Source organism: Hippoglossus hippoglossus, chromosome 3 (genome assembly GCF_009819705.1).
Source record: "Hippoglossus hippoglossus isolate fHipHip1 chromosome 3, fHipHip1.pri, whole genome shotgun sequence".
NCBI classification, from domain to species: Eukaryota; Metazoa; Chordata; class Actinopteri; order Pleuronectiformes; family Pleuronectidae; genus Hippoglossus; species Hippoglossus hippoglossus.
The window spans coordinates 20355783-20376795 of NC_047153.1; the positions used below are offsets into that span (position 1 = coordinate 20355783).

At 43.5% G+C, this 21013-nt stretch overlaps 1 protein-coding gene across 2 annotated transcripts in view; it reads left to right on the top strand.

Annotated features, from left to right (window-relative positions):
• The first annotated feature begins 2199 nt into the window (after nt 1-2199).
• Nucleotides 2200-21013, top strand: part of LOC117755467 (semaphorin-4B-like) — a 58946-nt gene continuing 40132 nt past the window's right edge. The window contains exon 1 of one of the 2 annotated variants that reach the window (XM_034575324.1): nt 2200-2459. The gene's annotated coding sequence lies outside the window, so the exon portion shown is untranslated. Of the gene's footprint in view, nt 2460-12848; nt 13193-21013 lie in introns of those variants that run through there. The other variant, XM_034575315.1, reaches the window with a different exon arrangement.

The following is a 21013-nucleotide window of genomic DNA, read 5'->3' on the forward strand; positions in this document are numbered from 1 at the left end:
CGGTCGTCTAGAACCGCTTGAACCTTCGACCAAACCGTGTCTGGGGAGAACAGTTTTCCTAAGCCACTCAAACTGCTGCCTCAGCCAGCAGTTCAACCAGCCAGCAGTTCAACCAGTGTGTGTTAGAGACACGGCCGAGGGGCAGGAGAGGACAGGAGATCTCTGAGTGGTAGACGATGTGGTGCTTTAAGGGTTTAGTTTTAGCATATATTTGAAAATGCGGCTTTCCAGATTCAAACTCCTGAGCAGTTGCTGGTCGCTGTGGGTGGCCCACCTTTGATCTGATTTGGTTTTAACCTTTACAAATATATATAGAAGTCAAGACGTAGTGAGGTGACTCTATGTAATCATTGGCCCTACAAGACAGTTTGAAACACTGGGTGGTGTTTTGAGCCATATTCAACCAATACATGTTTTTTATATATACTGTATATATATATATATATATATATATATATATTTGCTGATAAAGGAGATATTGAGACCAGGATTAATGTGTTTCATCAGAGCACATAAGTATTTTTTAGTTTACAGCTAACGAAAAACCTATTTATGAGTGCCTTTATGTTGAAATGAGTTTAAATGATCTTTGACAACCCACCTCACAGAAGGTGCTTCCCATGTTAAAGAGCAGAGGGCATCAATAAAGCCGCTCTTTAGCCTGTTACTGATAACAGCTAAAACAGGCCTCAACTTGAAACAGCAACGAGAATAATTAGGTGAGGGTATAAAATATCCAGTATCTCATAAAATGGTATTGGCAGGAGTTAGCTCGAGTGGCAGCACTTCTGACCGCCGGCGTGACGGCGAGCACGCCAGAAATATTGTAAACAGCATCATCAATCACTGCCTCTGTACTTTGAGGTATGATATCTGCCGGAGTGCTGCATTAATCCACGCTGCTGCTGAATCATTGCTGCTGTTATCTTTCAAATAAAGCTCCGCTGCTATTTCCTGTAGTCTCACACTCAACGAACCTGTCTTTTGTCAGAAAGCTCTACACGTCTAGACACTCCAGGCCAAGTCAGTTCAGTCCAAGGGTCGTGATCAAAGGGTCGGCTGCTAGCGGGGTTCGGCATCGCTACGTCCTGATCGAGAGCTCAACTAAAACAACATGCTGCAGGTCACAGAAGGCCTGCAGGGCTGAACACATAACTTATGAAAATCAATGAAGAGAGCTGGGATCTTATCATTGCGTTTCTGCCACCTGCGTTGCTCCTATCGTGTTTTTGTGTCGTGTCGTGTACAGAGAGAGGAGAGGTGTGAGGACGACCCTGAGCTGTCATTGTTTTGCCACTCTTCTTCCTTTCTCACTCCCTCCTTCTTATCTCCCTCTCTGTCCCCTTTCGGAGATGGCAGCCTCCAAAAAGTCAGGAGATGGCTGCAGCTGCTATAAGTTAACAAAAAAGTGTGTGTGTGTGTGTGTGTGTTTCCATTCAATTTAGAGATGTGCTATGTCACAGCCAGGAGAAGGTGTTTGGAATCACTCACCTGAAATGTCAGTGGCGTCCATCAGTGCCTTTTTTCAAACTGACAAGGCAGCCATTAGCCAGTAGCTCTGAGTGTGTGTGTCCTGTGGTGAAAAAAGGGGCAGGATTGAGATTTTATTTTTAAATGCCCATCTGTGACAAACTGTGAGAGGAAAAAAAGGAAAGGAAAGTCAACATCTGGAATTCATCTTTACATGAAAGCTGTGACAATACTTATTTATGGTTACCGAGAGGTTTGGGAACATGATCTATGAAATGTGGTGTGACGATTATACCTTCTTGATCATAGCTGTTGTTTAGGTTCTGCTTGTATGTACACAACCACTGACACACATCACACACACACACACACACACACACACACACACACACACACACACACACACACACACACACACACACACACACACACACACACACACACAGGTGCAGCCACCATGACGACATGGTGGCTCTGTATGCACCATGGACACAATCTTTAATCATCCGGTGCTCTGCTGTAGAGGGAGAATGTACAGTACTGGTGTTGCAGACACAAACACACACTCATGCACACACACCGTCCCCCACCCGTAGCCCACCCCCTGCAAACGTACCATTCCCTAGTCCATGATGTAATGCTATCACACCCCTCCTCTGCCGTCTCTCTCCCTCCGTTCGTCTCTCACACACACTCCTCTCTCTCCTTCCCCTCATTCTATTGGTGGCTGCCGCCTGCATCTGCTGGATCAGCTCTGACTCCCTGCACACACACACACACACACTCACACACACCCACACACACACATTCACTCACTCACACACACACATACTTGCATGCACACACTCACACACGCATCCACTCACACAAAAAGCCACGCTCCCTCTCACACACTCTTACACATACACTACCAAGGGGATTCCTCCGCCACTGCAGCTTCCGCTCACACCACCTTGGCTCCCGTCTTCAGCCGTGGGGGGAAGAGAACGGTGAGTCCCTCCCTTCTTCTCTTATGACAGCAGGCGATTGTGGTTCTCAATAAGACAAAAGGATGAAAGGGCATTACGCGTGGCGGACAGAACACCAAGGAGGCATCACTGCTGTACTGCAGCCTGGGAGGAGAGGAGAGGCTGACAGCTGAGTTGTGCTTGTGGAGTGATGGGAAGTAGGTGTGAGGTTGCTCCGTTACTACAGATACCGGTCATCTTGGGGCTGGGTGCCATGGCAATAGATGCATGCGGTCAGGGTCTTGGCTCATTGTGTTTCTGCGTCCTTAGTGAGGTGCTCGGAGATGTGTTAGTGAGGTGCTCGGAGATGCGGCACGTGTGTGTGTGTTTCTGTGTCTCTTTAGCACCTTTTCCAGCATTAACACTGACCTTATCAAGTACCAGTACGCCTCATGGTGTGTGTGTGTGTGTGTGTGTGTGTGTGTGTGTGTGTGTGTGTGTGTGTGTGTGTGTGTGTGTGTGTGTGTGTGTGTGTGTGTCTTCATTGAGATGCAAAATGTACTTATATGCGGGAGCAGCCTAATTTAGGACATCTAAATATGCTCCAGGGTGTTGTGTCTTATCTGGTTTCCTCTTTGAAAGATGTCAGTCGCCTTGCTTTGAGATAACACTGGGAAGGAAAAAAGCTGAATCACATGAATGTAAAAAGCTGCTGCTGCTGCTGCTGCTGCATTAAGTTCCTGTGACAGTTGAGTTAGTTCCGAATCCTGCCAGCTGGACAGGGAGGATAAATTGGCTACAATAAAGCCCTGACAGTCTCATTATGTACGTATGGATTGTCCCCGCTGTGTCACTAACAAAACTGGGTGTGTGCACGAGGTGTGAACTGTGACATTAGGACAATTGCGACGCTCTCTCTGGTCCTCTCCTTCTCCATTATGTGCACTGAGCTCTTTCACTCTAAGCCTCAATGACATTGAGTCTAAAAAGAAAAGCAATTCTATTATCGCCACGGCTTTTGACTGCTAAATAAAATATTCATGATAATAGAAGTGGGTGAAGTTAGGCTATAGGTCCTTACTGCTACGTTTTCATTTGAAAATGCATCAGCTCTGCTAAGGATCCGCCTCCCGTCCACACCACTCCAGTTTTAGAGCCACAATACTTTGAGTTTCAGTTTGAAAACGGCAGGGCTGCGTTTTAGTCTGGACGGGCTGAAACTGAGATGTTTGGAAACATGATTGGGTCCTTTTGGTTATGACGCAGCCTTCGCTGATTCGTCAGGCTCCTATCACATGTCCCTTGCAGAAGAAAACGACTGATATAAGCCTCTGCACCAGTGTAGAACGCAACATGTATAATCAATTACAAGATAAAATCTGCCTTTTACAATGATACAACTGCTTACATGTGTAGGAGACAAGATTTTACTTGAGCAATCTGCGACGATTAAAGCGGACACGGAGCCAAAGCTCGTGTGGACAGAGCTTGTTTAAATTTGAAGACACTGTTTACTTAGACGTGTGGCTGTAGCCTAGGTTGACCACTTCTCCACTTTGAGAAGAATTGCACTGCAAACTAACCTTTGTATAAATCCAGTGTGTTCAAATGTTAATATTTCATATGGCTGGTCTACTTCACATTTGGACACTCTCATAACTAATTCATCCAGATGTTTTTCCACCTCTATATCACATAGAGCCAGACATGATTCACTGCTCTTCTATTTCAGCATAAGTGCCAGAAAACTCTTAATTTTAAAGTATTTCTACCCTGTTGAATTGATTAGCACATTGGTGGGATCCATTATTTAAGCAAATAAGTCTGGAGGACAGTGTAATCCATCAGATGATACCAGCTCACTGGCAGCAAACCAAACAATATATTCTCCACGCTAGATAATCTGCATGTCGCTCTCCAATTAACCAACAAACAAATTAGCTTTGCTGTGCCTTTCAACCCGCTCATTATTATCGATGATTGCAGCTCGAACCACACACAGAAAGGGAGAGAAAGATATTTTGGAATTCAGCTGGCCTTATTCAAATTCTCCAAAGCCTCTTGTGGAGCAATGTGTGCAAATATGTTGGTGGATGTTTAAATCGACGATTAGCGCATGAAACAGCTCTGGCTCGAGGCTGTTTGACATCCCCTCTGTCGACATAAATGGGAAGTAATTAGGATGATGGTCCAACTACAAACGAATAAACCAACAGGCATGAGGAAGTGCTGCACATAGCCACTTCCCCGTTGGCTGTTAATGCATTATTTGGGTCCTTAAAAGGTTAGTATGTGGTCATACTGAGATAGTTTATTGATCTCTTACTGTTTGAAACCCATTATGGCCGACAGCAGACACTGTGTCTCTCCAGTGGCCCAAAGACCTTTAAGAGTTAAAACCAGGAGCTAATGTTGTCGTCACAGCCATTCTTCAGTTATTTGATCGTTCCCCGATCGTGAGAAGTCTCTTTTCTTTTCATCTGTTTTGATACAAATTCCGACTTTGGAGCTTTGGAGAAATGTAGTTGGTACAATCTCACACTGATCCGCCCTCAGTGGGTGCACTGGCGTCAGCTGAGCTGAATACGAGGGCATGAAATCACTCGAGGTTGAACTGCGAAAGATTGGAAAACCCAAAAAAGGATCAATTCAATCAATACTGCACAGACTCTGCCAACTGTATAAGCAATCTGCTTCCTGAAAGCCGCTCACGCCTCCTACCTCAGATGTGTTACTCTGTAGACTCGGAGCCGCTCGTACGCAGGCCTCTACATGAACACCACCAGCTGCTGTTGTCTCTTTTTTAATCAAAGGTTGTGATTGTTTGATAGGGTTTTTTTTTTTTTTTTTGCTTTCAACAGAGACACCACAAGTACTTCTGAGAATAAAACATGTGAAGATGTGAGGCCTGCTTATGGAAAAAAAAACAGACCCAGGACAGCGGCTCTGGTTCTTTCATCCTGTTCTATCATCCTGCAGATATCATGCCCTCTACCTTCTGACTCAAATATGTTCTAGCATCTAAATGTTTTCTTTATGTTTTAAAGTGTTAATTGCATTGAGAGCACCAGTACCTCTTGCAAACTGCAGGCCTGTGTGTCCGCAAATGGACACAGATTAGAGCTTAGTTCCCAGACTTCTCGGTCCCTGACCCCCAAAATAACCGTATCATGACACATGCGGCCTCCATTATCCAAAAGGATATTTATTTGAGCTATTCACGAAAAATCACCTATACGTGCACATGTTGTAATGTTTCCTGTGGTGCTGTAAACTAACCTGCTTCAACTGACGGTGTTGCTAATCTGTAGTTATCACCTCGGGAGTCACCTAGGCCGTTTTCAGACTTTCTCTGGAGTTTGTCTTTCACTTATAACGGTTCTGAAGAATCTCCTGCTGTATTCTCACATTGGCTTACGCAGACATTATCCTGAGTTTTTACCAGGGGGCTTGCAGGGAAAAGTCCAGAGAATGTCTGCAACTTGAATATTTGCGTTCTCGCATACAGCTCCTCAGGGTAATTTCAGGAGATTATCTGAATTCAGTTCATGTCTGAAAACAGCTATAGAGACTTTTATAGAGGTTTTATTTTAAATGTAACTCGTATTTTTTAGCTTTTGGAACAATTATGGCTAAAGTATGATTTTAAGAATTGTGTTTGATTTCTGGAAATCGTCTTGTGACCGTCCTTCTGTGTATCACAACCCCTCAGGAGGTCCTGACCCCTAGTTTGGGAACCACAGGCTTAGAGCACAAGGACACCAGGCACTGGACAGTGATGTAGGAGAGAAAACAATGAAAGTATGGAGAATGATTCTCGCCCATAAGAAAATCTAGTTAGTTCATACCATCTTTATTAATCATTGGTATTATTATCATCCGTAAAAGGTCAGAGTCTTTATGGAGTTCATATTTGATGAAAACCACACAGGTTCATTAATATCTTGCTTTGCTGCCTGAGCAGCTGATGGAAAATTCATTCTGTTTTCAACGAACTGTTTATCTTTACATTCCACAAACCTCCACAGAGCTTTGACTGAAAGCTGAGCCGCTCCAGGTTTTGATTTTCTGGTCTTTAATTTCAGGAAAGAATCACAAAAACCTTAATGGATAAACCTGCCATCAGACCTCATAAACACAAGGACAATTTCCTACATTTAATGGTATTCCCCTTTAACCCGGTGCAGTATTTAATGTCGAGGGGAATACAGTTATTTTCACTGAAAATTTCTTTAAAAAAAATCATTAATTCACTCTCAGTGCCTAGAGGCTGTCTTCCACAGCCCTCCTCCTCTTCATCCTCCTCCTCCTCCTCCTCCTCCTCCTCCTCCTCCTCCTCCTCCTCCTCTCACTGTGCAGCTGTGCTGGACCTTCACCTCTGCCCTCTCACTGCTGCATCCACAGCCTCCCAGCTTCAAAACCCTTAAGAAACGAGCCAGACAAAGAAAATCTATGTACCAAGCAAACACACACACCCACACACACCAGCGTCTTGCTTTAAACTGAACTGGTCGTCACTGATGTCATTTCCCTCAGCAGGAAGCTCTCCGGGGAAAACCAAACCACATTAAGGTGCATTCATTTCATAGCGTCCTATAGTGACGTCCTATAGAATTCTTATTAACACCACATGCCCTTCCCCCCAGTGTGTGCACAGAGGCGGTCCAGACTGCAGATATTGGCTCTAATTCATTACAGAAGATAAATAGACGTCCAAAGCAGTTCAGCTGACCCTGGCATGTGCACATGGCGTCGAGGGTTCGAGTCCATTTCGTGTCAGAATCTCATCATATGTCTCTTTATTCCTTTTTGTCTGCAGCCTCACAGGCAGTTTACCAACCCGTGGCGCAGACATGCCACAAAGCTGATCCGCAGACAGACCGCTCACATCATTCTTTCCCTCAGCATCTTCACATTTCTTCACATTCTTTCCTTTTGTGGAGTTTTTTTTTCCAAGCAGGCCACTCCAAAGACAAATCAAAGACAGTAAAACCTGGTCACAACACGACCTCACTCACTGCAGAACCATGGAGATGAAATCAGCTCGGCTCATTCGTAGTTTCGCTCATCCAGTCCTCATGATAAACTGTATTGATAAAACCTCTGAGCTTTGATTACGAGCAGGAACGAAAGAGGAAAAAAACTCACTGAGGTGATTGAATATGTCAGGAATTAAAGTAAGAGTCAATTAAAGTCTATGACATGATTTGCGTCTGCTGTTTAATTATTTTCCCTGACACCATAAAAACACAGGCATACTTCTGACATGTGCGAGCATGAGGGATAGAGAGAGAGGGGGGGGGGCCGTGAAGCAGCAGGGAAGTATAGAAACCACCTCTCTTTTGTTTGATATGGACATGAGCTGCCATGTGCTGTTAAATAAAAAAGGAGAGAAAGATATATTTCATTCCTCCACACTGTTGCTGTTACCAACAAAATGAAAAGAAAAGTGGTATCTAATTACACAACACCGTTATAAAATGTAGGAACTATTCATTTGGGAGAACGAGATTAAACAGATTAAACAGTATTCTATTCTTTCATTCTGTCTGTGAAGCTGTTTACTGACATGAACTCTGCTAAATGTTTGGACATTCTCTTGACTTTGCCCTTCACATATGGTGAACGCTGCAGGAGATCGTCCGGGTCAGACGCGTTCACAACAACAGGAAAATGTTGATGCGTTCAGAAGAGGGGTGGCGTCTTTGCAGAGCAGGAGGCGGGACATATTGTTTAACTCTGCTGCAGAAATCACGTATTTTTTGTTTACAATACATTGAAAAGGGCATCAGTTCTTTTCCAAGTTGACATCTTCCTCTACATGTGTGACACCTCTTTTACGTCCTGAGATCCAGCAGGTTAGTGTGCGCGCTGATGGCGTCTCTAACATGCGACAGATTCAAAACTGAAGAAAGAATACAAACATCTTTGAAAGACGGCCCTCATCTTTTGGCGATGAGGGCCGACACCAGTGTCAATGTGATGCAAACGTAAACATGTGATTTCTGCAGTGGAATTCATACGTAATGAATGTTCTCTTTTTACAACATGCTCTACCCAGACTCCAGCCCTCATCTGAATTTTCCAGACATTTTCCTGTTGTTTGAACGGATCCGACCCGGAAAACCTCCTGCTGCGTTCTCCATATGTGAAAGGTAACATCTGGTGAAAGTTCGGACCCAATTCTCTGGACATTTTGGTCGAGTTCATGTCTAAAAACGGCTTCAGACATTCTCCAGACATTTGAGTTGGACATTTGTGTTCTCACATGAAGCCCGTTCGCAACATTTAAGGAATATGTGCCCAGTTCAGTGCATGTCTGACAACAGCATCAGTGTAACACCAGGAGTGAGGGAGCAGATATTACTCTTTTTCATTTGGACGAGCTGACTGTCAACTGTATCAAGGTCCAAAGTATTTCTCTGGCGGAGTTGTGGCGGGTTTGACAACACAAGTTTGCAGGAGAGATTAAATGTTTTACCTTGAAATTCCAGCAACCACGCCGCAATAATATATGATGATGGTTTCACATGAACATAAAAGATACTAATACATTTATCCTGATTACGATCTGGTCTGAGAAGTTTTAGTCAGTTTGTGCGGGAGACATGGGGGGGGGGGGGGGGGGGGGGGGGGGGCTTTCAGCTTGATTTAAAGGTATCAAAACAGCAAGTCACTCCCGTCTATGATATGTGACCAACTTGTCAAAACAAGCTAACTCGGGATATTTATAGGGGAAACTTTCCGATTGGAGCTCTGCATCAGTTGGTCATGAATCATCGATGTGAAGAGAGAAGGTCTCCGGTGTGGGGAGGGAGCGGGTGAGTGAGATGTGGGGACACAGCTTTTCGAACTGGCGGAGCAGGGCAAGGTGAGGACACAGACATAAGTCATGGTGCTGTTAGCCGTGCATGAGGCAGCGGGCTGTTCTGACTTCATCGCAGCATGCTGGGGTGGAGTGTGCTGGTCAGGGGGGAGCACACATCGCACGAGTCATGAGTTCGACCTTGTTGCATGTCAACATCTCTTACTTTCCACCAGGGACTATTTGTGCAGCACTAAAGACAAAGGCCATTAGGTCTGCATGTGGCCATAAACCAGAGTGCTGGGCAAATTTCGACATGACTGTGGCTCTGGAGGAAAATTCAGCAGATTTCTTAAGTCAGCAGGATTCATCCTCTGGAGAAAAGGAATAGTTGTTGAGATGTTTCAATCAGGACTAAAATCGTAGACCTACCCACTGATCCAAAGTACCTGGCTCGCTACTTTTAAATCCTAGACCTATTCTCATCACTATGGCTCCTTCACGTTCACCTGGTAACACTTAAGTCAGTCCCTGCGCTGTATGCAGTTTACATCAATCATATACCTCACTAGGGAGGTCATTGATTGCTCAGACTGTTCAGCTGAACTTCACAACATCTTCCACCAGTAAACCCACGACTTGGTCTGTTGATTCTCCCTTCAAACGAAGCCTGGCTCCAAGTCGACCAAGTCAGACAATGGTCGCTGACGTATGATTTCAGTTCACGAGTGATGAGGAGGTGTCCCTGTGCACAGTGAAGTAGTGGAAAGAGTCCCAGCTCTGGGTTAATGTCTCCACAGTCCTGTGCTGACCAGAAGACTGATGGGTCCCCATCCGCCATTAGCAACCGTTGTGCGCTGAAGTGCCTCAGGTGTGTGCAGCTGCCAGGTGTGTTTAGTTGTCCAATGTGGAGTGTCACTCTTTCCCTAACACCTCGCTCTACACCTAACGCTACACCTTAACGTAAAACTAAATAAATCAACAATCCTCCAAAGGGAGCATAACGATATCCATAGAGCCACACTGCTGGCATTATCTCTCTTCTTACTTCTGAATGTACTTTATAGTACCACTAAGCAATTCACATTCCACATTTTGAGGGGTTGAGAAAAACAGTTGGTTGATATCATCGACATATTGGCTCTGCTTTAAGCCGCTACTACGCAGCTTTTGTTGGGTAACTCCACAAAACATTTAGGCGAGTCTCTTAATCTGGTGTTGTGTATCACTGAAAGAATCCGTCATACACTTAACCCCAATAAAAGCCCCTTGGGTGGCTGTGACCTTAATATGAATGGCTGCCGTATGCTCCCTGGTGGGTTTGCGTGCTACGACAGACGGATATTATTTAAGTGCAGCGGCAGATTAAGGTTGATGCTGTAGATGACTGAGCAATCGTGAAACGCAATCTTTTCAAAACTGCCTCAACGGAGGATTTTTTTTTTTTTAAGACGGGAATAATTTCAATAAATAAACCTGTCATGTTCATTACCAGGGGTCTTTTAATTCTTAGAGAAGTGCTTCACCCAGACCTGCAGAGTTACTTAGCATCTTGTTGTTGCATCTTCAGTTATACGCCTGAAGAATGTTAAGCACTTCAATTTAGTTTTTTCGTGACGCACAGGCTAAATTACATTAATAATTTCATTAATCCATTTGTATTGGCGAACTCAGTCACACTTTTAATTTGTAGGATTTCTTGCCATATCAGAATGAATAGAAGAGTATTTTTCCATCTTTAGAGGGATTGTTGCTGCTGAGTGGTCCGTCCACCCCCTGCTGTTCCAAGCCTGACTTTTTGCATAAGTTGGATGATTTTAATCTTCTCAAAAGTAATCCTTGATTTAATTTGGGGGATTACTTGGGGTTTCGGCAGATAAAGGGAAGCAACTAAGATTTGGCATCTGTCTACGAGAGAATATGGTGTAATGCATACAGTCAGAATAAGAGTCATGAGTTTAACCCCAACATGACACACCTATCTCTTAGGGGGTGGAGGGAGGGGGGGCAGCGTTAGCTTTTATCTGCAGTAGAGTCATAAAGAACCAGTCAGACGATGACAACATTTTCAGAATAAAGCGTCAGCATATACGTCTAAGGTTGTAGCCTCAGGCCTTGTGCGCCTGGTTTGGTGACTTGTCATCACACTGCTCGGCACTAACAGTAAAAATATTTGACATATTCACACATTGGGTGAGAACAAAAGCTGCAGACTAATTATTAGCGTTATCTGCTGCCCTGCAGGTGTGAAGTTTTGTGTGATGCGTGAGAGGCTGATTGTGTGTCCCTTCTCGTCAAGAGAAGATCATGATGATTTTGTTTGGGCGTCCTGAGCGGAGCAGAGGGGGGGGGGCCCTGCACACTGACAGACTGAAGGAATGAGATGACAAAAGCCCACAGTACTTTTTATTCTCTTCCAGGGCTAAAAAGAGATTACATGAATGGTTGAGTCTGGTTGTGTTCAGGTCGTTGCTCGTTCTACATAATCCCCTCTAATTCTCTTTGTGGTGGACGCTGTCAGTTGTCATTGGTTGTGTGACGGCTGGAGGGGAAGAGAGGAACCACTGTACCACACTGTATCCCTTCTCTTCTCGTATACTCTACTACTTGGACTTGACTACACTCTATTTACTTTAAACTCTTGCATGGTCTATTCTTAACCCTAATGGGGGCCTTGAAATCACAACATGAAATCACATAACACAACAGCAAATAAGAAAAAGAACAGCAAATAAGAAAGAACAGCAAAAGAAAATACAATTGCAAAAAAGAAAACTACGGCAAATCAGAAAACAACAGAAGAAGAAGAAAAGAAAAAATACAGTGGCAAATAAGAGAAGACAACAAATAAGTGGCCAATGTTTCTATCTAATCAGCGATGAGCGAATGTTGTTGTGTTTTCTTATTTGGCACTTCAGTGCCGAGGCCAAGAGAGCTCAAGGCACTGCAAATTAAGAAAACACATGCAAATAGAAACAACAAGTGCAAATCAAGATAAAAACGTCATAATCTTGATGCTTTGTGAAGTTACATCACCACTGACGTGTAGGAGATTTCAATAACTTCAAAAAGTATTGAACTACAGCCAGGTTTAACACTTTTTTCGGGTCCCCTGGAAATATTTCCGGTGTCGTTTTTTGCTTTACTGTATTTGCATGTGTGTCGTCAAATCGATGAAGTTGTTTTCTTAATTTGCACCTGTTTTTTTCTATTTGCATGTATTTTCTTAATTTGCAGGGCGTTGAGCTCTTTCGGCCCCCGTACTTCAGGGCCACTGCACTAACCCCCAACATCGATACCACCATGAATAGATTTATAACTAAATCAATCCAAAAACAGTTGAATTTTCTAAGAGCTCCTAAAGGTCTGACTGACGACCCAGAGGAGTGTGGGGGCCTTTGCTTTAGCACAGAGGAGTTCATGCAACATTTGTATTACTAAAAAATGTATTTTTGCATGATTCATGAACACCTGCAGGCTCGTTTAGAACCGTTTTCTCAGACAAGAAGAGGGAACATTAAAAGCTTGGATCTCACTGTGACAGACAGGGGCCTCCTCGGTGTGTGGGTTCAGCAGCGTGTGCAGTGGGAGGAGCTAAAGTTTGGAGGTTTGAGGAGGAGGAGGAGGAGGAGGCGCGTCTGCTCTTCACACGCACGGGAGGAGGAGGAGGATGGTCTCCACGCTCACATTCAGCGCTACGAAGCAGCTGGGGCGCACTTTACGGATTTAAATCTTCTTTTTGACTTGTTTCTTTTCCGACGGTCTTGGTTTCGAGCGGCTCCGCGGACGTGCGATCAGCGTGTCGGGGCGTGTGGGTGTCGGCTCTGAGGCTCGAGCTCTGTGCGGACGCGCTCTGCTCCGGTTTCCAGGTTTCACACCTTTTACAACGAGGAGAAGCGGAGTAACACTTTGGAATCAGCGCATTTATCCTGTTGTCATAAGAGGAATAACACTCTGCCTCCACACACATGTAAGTGTTGCACTGGGGTTTTATTCTTAAAGTGTATTTCTGATGGATTGATTTGATTGGTGGTGTTTTATCTTTACATTTATCGATACTTATACGCGTTGATCTGACTCCTGCGTGTAGTTCGTGGGGCTGCTCGTGTCAAGTCCATGCGCCTGTTTGCAAATGAAAAATGATAATATGATTGCAGCTTCGTTGTAAAGGCTGATGGACTGACCCCTCGGTTTCCAGTCTAACCCATGTGGGCAAACAGCTGCTGCTTCCATCCAGCCCTAACAACACACGGGGAACCGTGGATCTGGGCTTTATTTTCACCACACCTACAGAAACACTGGTCCATGTGTTTTCTGGAACTTTGAATGTTATTCTCCCCCAAACACTATTTATGTCTGATGACCTCCCGTGTCAGTCTGCATTTATACACACAGTGTGATCCTGGATGAAGCACCTGTGTTTATTTCCAGGCTCACGAGGAGAGAGAATACAATGTGTGATTTATTCTGAGCCAATGGAGCAAATCTGGAGGATCCACAGACTGTGAGACCTACAGAGTCCCTGAAGGGTCCCACTGGGAATTCTTTCGAGAATAACCTTTGTGTTACCTTTTATGTTTCCTTGTGATAGTTTTGTGTTATGTTGCAACAGCTTCCAATTGACATCATGCAACATCATCATTTCATCTTCTGATCACTGTACTGCCTGCTTCTGGAGCTATAGACCTTGTTTAAGTTTAATGTCACTGACTATATAAACATGTCTGTTGAGTAGTAGCACTATATCATCATACTTCATGCCCAGTTCAAAGTTTTAGCCGAGCCTGTTAGGACCCATTGGGACCCAAAAGGCTGGGCCGGGTTCGGGCTAAAAAGTAAAAATGGTAATAAGGTTCAGTTCGGGTCAGTCTTTTTTTGTTTATTTGTTTGTTACTTTTTTACACTGCACATACGTCTGCAATCAGGAAAAATACGCGATAACCATGTGTGTCAGTAACAGGGTAACACAAACTCTGTGCAGTTTATATTAGCTGCATTGGGCTCGGTTCGGACACACAAAATCGGGTTGTGCTTGGATGGGTTTAGACAGAAAATGCGGACTGAGCCAAAGTCTCTGCATATGTCTCAGAAAGAACAGAAGAAGAAAAGTATTGGGATAATTGTAAAAATGTCAACCAGAGTCCAGTCCCACAGTTTGCTGCAGTGTTGTGAGTTTTATTGATATTCCAGAATATGGTGAGCCTGCTGTACCCACAGTAAGACAAAACATATTGCAAGGGAACGCAAAAGTAATCCTCAAACATATTCTGGCCGTGACCCTTCGGGGGCTCCGTAGAGAGCCGAGCGTCGTTCAGTGTTTACATGGTGCTGGTATGCTTTGCTGGAGTCAGACTGTAAATGACCAGTGGAGCAGTCTTCCCCCTCCAGGCCTCTGCTGTTCTTCTCCTCCCCTCTCCAGTGTGTGATGGTGTATCAATAACACTAATGACACTGATAGTCGGGCTTTGTTGCTGTAAACAAATGTGCAGAAAGCAGAAGCACTTACAAAAGCATGTTGACACCCTCTCCCCACCATACTCCCTGTCTTTTTACTCTGAAACACACACACACACACACAGATACAATGTGCACACATGGAGACCCCCACCCACACCATCACACACACACATTCAAACACTCAAAACAAACACGGAGACTCCACCCAACACTCCACCCACTGTAACAACTTCAGAGGAATGGTCAGCATGTGGAGAGGTTGTGGTAAAAGAGCTGGAGGGGAAGTGGAAACCAGGGAGGGGAGACCCTGATGCTTTTAAACTCCCTAAAAGTTAGTGATATCCCACATAGTGTCCACAGGGACCGGAGGAGATCAGTGCAAACTGATGGGACTCGCACATCCAGAGTCCCCGTGCGGCTTTGCGTATTGTGCTGAGACGTGGGAAACGGTCATTTGGTTGGGCTGAAGCCAGACTGTACCCAGGGACGCTGCAGGCATGGAGCCAGCTCAGTTGAGTTTGTGCACATGAGCTCAAAATGGGTTTTTATTTGGGATGAACCCCAAATGTGTTTAAAAATCCAATGCAAATGTTCCTGGAGCTGCTGGAATATTTAGCAGCTTCAGTTTAAGGAACCTGTGAGAGTTCTTGTAGCCTCAACTGTGAAAAGTCACACTTCGCCTTTTACACATGGGCAATAAGTTTTAATGGTTCACATTTGCATTCACTAAAGCCTGGCTGTGGCCCTGTTTGCTGACTGTCTCTGCTGTGTCTGTGCATAGCTTTGTGTGCCAGTTACCAGGCCATTCATATTGAGAATGACCTGCAGGTCCTGTAGAAACTCTGGCCAGGCCCTGCAGGGGGAGAGGTGTCGGGCCAAAGGAGATCTCTGCAGGCAGGTTCCTTTCAGGCCATGCTAATTAGCCTGTAAATTCATTTTCCTAATTGGACCATTCTACAACTTTATATCCTGCTGATCCCCACGCTAGCATTCCCCTCACAAACAAATATGTTTTAGCACCGAAAAACATGTGGGAGTTTTTTTTCAAATCAGAGTTCCTGGTCATGGTTTCATTCTGGACCTTAATCTGTAACTAAATTACAGAATTATCCCAGTGCTGATAGACATACTTTATCTTTGCTTAGATCTTTTTGGAAAATGCTGTTTTTAAATTTACACACAATATATGGAGCGTATATATGTCTTTATAACTTTAATGTGTTTTTTGCAGTATTTATGCTGAAGACTGAACCTCTTACAGCATTTCTACTCTATATATTGTCTTCAATCTAATCATTTTCATGTATGTGTGAGATTCAGTAGAGAAGTAATGGTTGAGAGCACCAGCATAGCTACTATAAACTCAGATTAGTGCTCCAGTAGATATATAGTAAACCTATAATTGTTGTGTTCACACTCCCATAATAAAGCTGGGCAGTGACAGACCCAGGTTTTCCTTTGACTGGTGTGGAAACTTTATTCACTTCTCTGTGTCTGTGTGACAAGTGTCAGTCACAAGTCAGGTTTTTCAAGTGTCCTTTGTGTGGACTTGATCTGAGGTGGCTGACCTGGCATGAGAATTTATTATGTAACGTGTTCCTCCGCAGAGAGAAACAAAACGTCTTCTCCCTTTTCCTTCTCATGTTTTGAAAGAAATGAAGAGAAAAAGATAAACTGTGACTTTGTAATGGAAAGCAGACTTCTCAGACGCGTCAGATGTGTTTTTCCTGGTGAATTACACCGATAACCACAGTCTCATATTTCAGAGCTCTGGGCTGGTGTGGATACAGTTATTGTGTTTTTATTTGCCTCTAAGATTGTCTTGAGAGTCCATATTTTATTATTTAACTTTAAAAACAAAGAGTGTGTCTTCTTACATGTGGCAGAAGGGGAACGTTATCGGAAATTTGCAAAAGAAAAACTGTGCTTCATTGTTTGGATCAGAAAAAAGATGCTGCTGTTAATATTATATTTTAATTCACTTTGTGTGTCAATACAAGCCATATGTATAAATCGATTTAAGTATGCTTCAGTGCAGAGAACCTCAGTGACATTAGAGACTGTATGGAAATCATTGAGGGTTGAAAGGAGTATTGTATTTTTGTCTAAAGACTGAAGGGATTAGTCTGTTCTGGAGAACATTGCTTTTTCCCGTTCCGTCTCCTCTCGGGCCGAATAATTTGCGAACAGCCCCTTGCTTATGAAAAATAGGTTAATTTTCTCTTCTACTGCAGTTAAAGTGGAAATCAATTCATCGTGATGTTGGCAGTCTTAATAATCATTTGCAATTACTTCCCCACTTAACTGTTATAGTTGAACAAATTCATTATGACCCCATTCCTCGTCTGCGCCATGTATCAGCTGTTATCAGTGGGATAGTTGCCAGGGGAGACCGCGCCGTTGACTTATTACTTCCTTTATTGGCGGCAACTGCTTGTGAAGACAAAGACAGATCTCCTACCTGACTGTAAACAAAGCAGAAGTGCTACAGCTGTTCTCTTTGAAGCCGACATGTTTGCTGGGAGTAAACAGCCACCTGCCTTCAAGCGACAAGCCAGACAAACGACTCACACAAACTGTGTCATGTTCCCGCTCTGGATACGTAACGTGAACGGTTCTGTGGTCAGTGCTCGTGGTTGTGGCCGTCGACATTCGTACTTGTGGCTGCAGCGTGGGTCTGACAAGGTGAAGCCAGAGTATCGTCATCTGATTCGCTTTTAAATCCTGTTGCCCCGCTTGTCAAAACCTGTAAGGAAATGAGTCCTCACATCGGTTTAACTGCGGGGATTAATCGTGCTCCCCTCCAACTCCATGTTTAAGTCATGAGATGAATAACCTGCTACGGATAGCCAAGTCTTTGGATTTGATGGCATAATTAGAGGATGAACTGTGATGCTAACACGGCGTGGTCCAGACCTCACAAAGGCCTCTATTGTGTGTTTACAAGACTATAAATCTTCAACTCTCCTTTGTCACGCCACAGAGTTTGTCCACGGTCCCCCCTGACTTCATCATCAGCCCGGCCGATGAATGAGACGCGGGGTGTTGTGGCCATTTGCAGCTTTGATAGCAACAGTGTTCCTCTATCAGTCACAACGAGACCAGAGTGGCAGGGAAATAAATGAAATGCCTTTTTTTTTTTTTTTTTGCTTGAACAATCATTAAATTGCATTCTGTCATGCTGTAGAGCCACAAGCAACTGGAAATTTAAACTCCTTTTGTTTCTTTTTGTTGTGGTGTTCCAGCCCGAGGAAAAATGTTCGCCTCTAATCAAGATCATTTCCTGATCGGTCAGCACACTTCATCATTAGTCTAAGTGGATAAAAGTACGCATTTAAACCCAGAAGCACATTTTAAACAAAAAGAGATTAGTGTAATCTGTTTTCCAGTGAGTTTATAGTCTAATAGCAATTACTTTAAGTCCAGCGAAGTGATTTCCTCAGGAGTGGCTCGCACATCTCCTAAGGTTCCAAAGTGTAGTTTACAACATGCTTTGAACATCAGACTATCTCATGAAATTATCAGGGGCTGTATGTGAGGATGCAAATGTCCAACTTAGTTACTTCAGACATTCTGTAGGGTGTTTCCCACCAGCACCCTGGTAAACATCCGACTGAGCCCATGTGAAAATACAGCTGTCCACAGGATTCACTGTGAGCAAGTGGGCGTGTTGATGTTTCTAACATGTGAAAGATGAAAAACTGAAAAAAGAAAACAAATGTATCAGGATGAAGAAAGCGACGAAAATGGGAAAGACAACACAACTCGAGAGCTTTTGGCAATAAGGGCTAACGTTGATTTGCTGTGAACAAATAGATGTGATTTCCGCAGTGGAATATATACGTCATCTCCTGCCTCCTGCAAGCTCTGCCCAGGCGCTAACCCTCACCTGAATGTTCTGGACTTTTTCCTGTTGACCCAGACAATATTGTGGTGTATTGTTCAAATGTAAAAAGGTAAAGTCTGTAGAATGTTTGGAACCAATTTTCCGGAGTCCATGTCTGAAAACGGCCATAGTTTCTCTAACCGGACTATGATCTAGTGGAAGTCTGGGATATTATGCCTCCTATCACACTGCACTCTGATTGACATGCATAATTCATAATTGATGCTTTGCAAATCTTTCAAGAAGCGCTCTTCCACTGTTCCCCAGTCAGGGTAGAATAATTTGAGGCAAGGGCAAGTCTGTATCAGAGGGAATAGGGTGACCCCAACTCTCCTTTAAGCACTTATCTCCTCTGCCAGTTGTGCTTCACTCGCTCGTTTGAAATGATAATTGCTCTTTCCTGCGCGGCAGAACTGAGCAGTATGTACACCAATGTAAAAAGGGAGTTTTGAAAATTCTTCAGATCCCATGTGAGCTCATAAGATAGAGCTGGAAAGTGTCACATCTCACTCTTTGCCCTTCATTTCAACGCAGTGTAGATTTAGCACGTTGGGAGAGATGCCACGGAAAGAATCCAGCCCTTTTGCTAACCTAAGAGGCACCGCAGAGGAAAGTCTGAGGTCATGGCTGCATTTTAATGAACACCTTTAGACTGTGAGGCACGGACATGACGGGATCACGGAAACAGTGCACGTACTGTAGTTAAACAATTAACACAGATCTGTCTGGACGCTTAGGGTCATGCAAATCCAATCAGGGCATATTCAGGGCCTTATACCTGATTAACATGTGAGAAGGCGACTTGATGCAAAGAGGGGGATTAGCCAGTGAGTGTGTTTATATGCACTTTTATAACTTCATTAAAATGGTGTGATTCTTGTCATGGCTCAACAAACCCCGATTGTTTTCTTATATTAGGGTCTGTCATGCTAAGAGATCCTTATTTATTCAATGACAACGTGAAACACCAACGAGTCAGGCTACATCAATACTGCTATGTTTTTAAAAATGCATCTACTCTGGTATGGATAGGCCTGGTGTCCACGCAGAGCCTTAAGTCTGGCCGGATGCGAAGACATAGCCTTCGCTAATTCGTCAGCATATCACACGAACCCCTTCCAGAAGAACACAAGCGGCATTAGCCTCGGCTACCAGCATAGACCTCAACATGGATAATCAAATACAAGCGTTGCTGACCCCATCGTCTTTGCTAACAGCTCTTTGCAGTTAAAGTCTGCATTTTACAATGATAAGCTTCCATGTGTAGGAGATGAACGATATTAATATAGAGATTCCTGTGTACCCTGACACAAACATAGTAGCATGGATGTAGCCTGAGTATTTTTGATGTGGCTTTGATTTGACCTGAGAATCATGGGATTTAGTTTGGTGCACTGTTTCTTTTTTTTTGTGCAAAACAACCATTTTTTAAATTTTACAATAATCTTTGAAATCATCATCAATGCTTCAGCGACATACCACAGCAGGATGCTGTCATCAATAGGAACATGATTCTGTGAATAATTAATAATATATGCAGGGAAAAGTCTCTTATCACTCTGGGATCATGTGAATAATTAATTCCGAGATAAGACTAAAAAGTTTTCGGAAGTGCATTCAGGGGTTGATCATTTAAAATGTTCAGAAACATGTTTTAGTTTTATTTGCATCAAAATACACAGTCTAAAAATCTCTCGGTAGCTTTTGAGATCTGCTGATTAATTAATAAAATCTTCACAGTCTTTGTGACCCAGGGGAAAGCAGTAAATCGATCTAATGTCTGGCAACTTATGTCGTCTTGCTCTCATTAAGAGAAATCATTTGCATAGAGGAAGTGGAGAGAGATATGTTGAATCAATGGTGACTGATTAGCAGTCAAATCGTTTTTTCTTTCCTTCTTGTGCCATTTGTACAAATTTGTTTCTTTCAGAGGAAGTTTGCCTTCAGGCATAAAGATCCCGACTCTTCAGTGAACATCTGTTCCATATTATAGACCTAAAAGTTGGAGCTTGCATAAAAGTTTTATTTTATCCCTAGTTAAAATCTCTTCTGTTGTGCAGTGACACTGAGGCCTCAGTTTCAGAGCCAAAAGAAACCTGCAGGGTACAAATTATTTTGAAGAGATGATATGAACATTGTTTGTGTTTGTGTGTGTGTAAACAAAATCAAGCCGCTTTTGCTCAGTCTTGATAGTTGTTGATTCCTTTTCTTCTGTTGCCATTTCAAAATATCTTTAATATGTTTACATTTAATCAGCATTCAACTTCCTGCTCTGCGGGAATTTCCTTTTAAAAGCAACAACAAAACAGTATCTTGATGAAAAGATGTTTTTCCAGGACATGCATTGTGTGCAGCTTATGAGTTATGACGATGTGGTGCATCCATATTAAAAACTAGTAGAAAGCTGCTGTGAGAGGATATCCTGGAGATTTGTCTTTGATACATGTA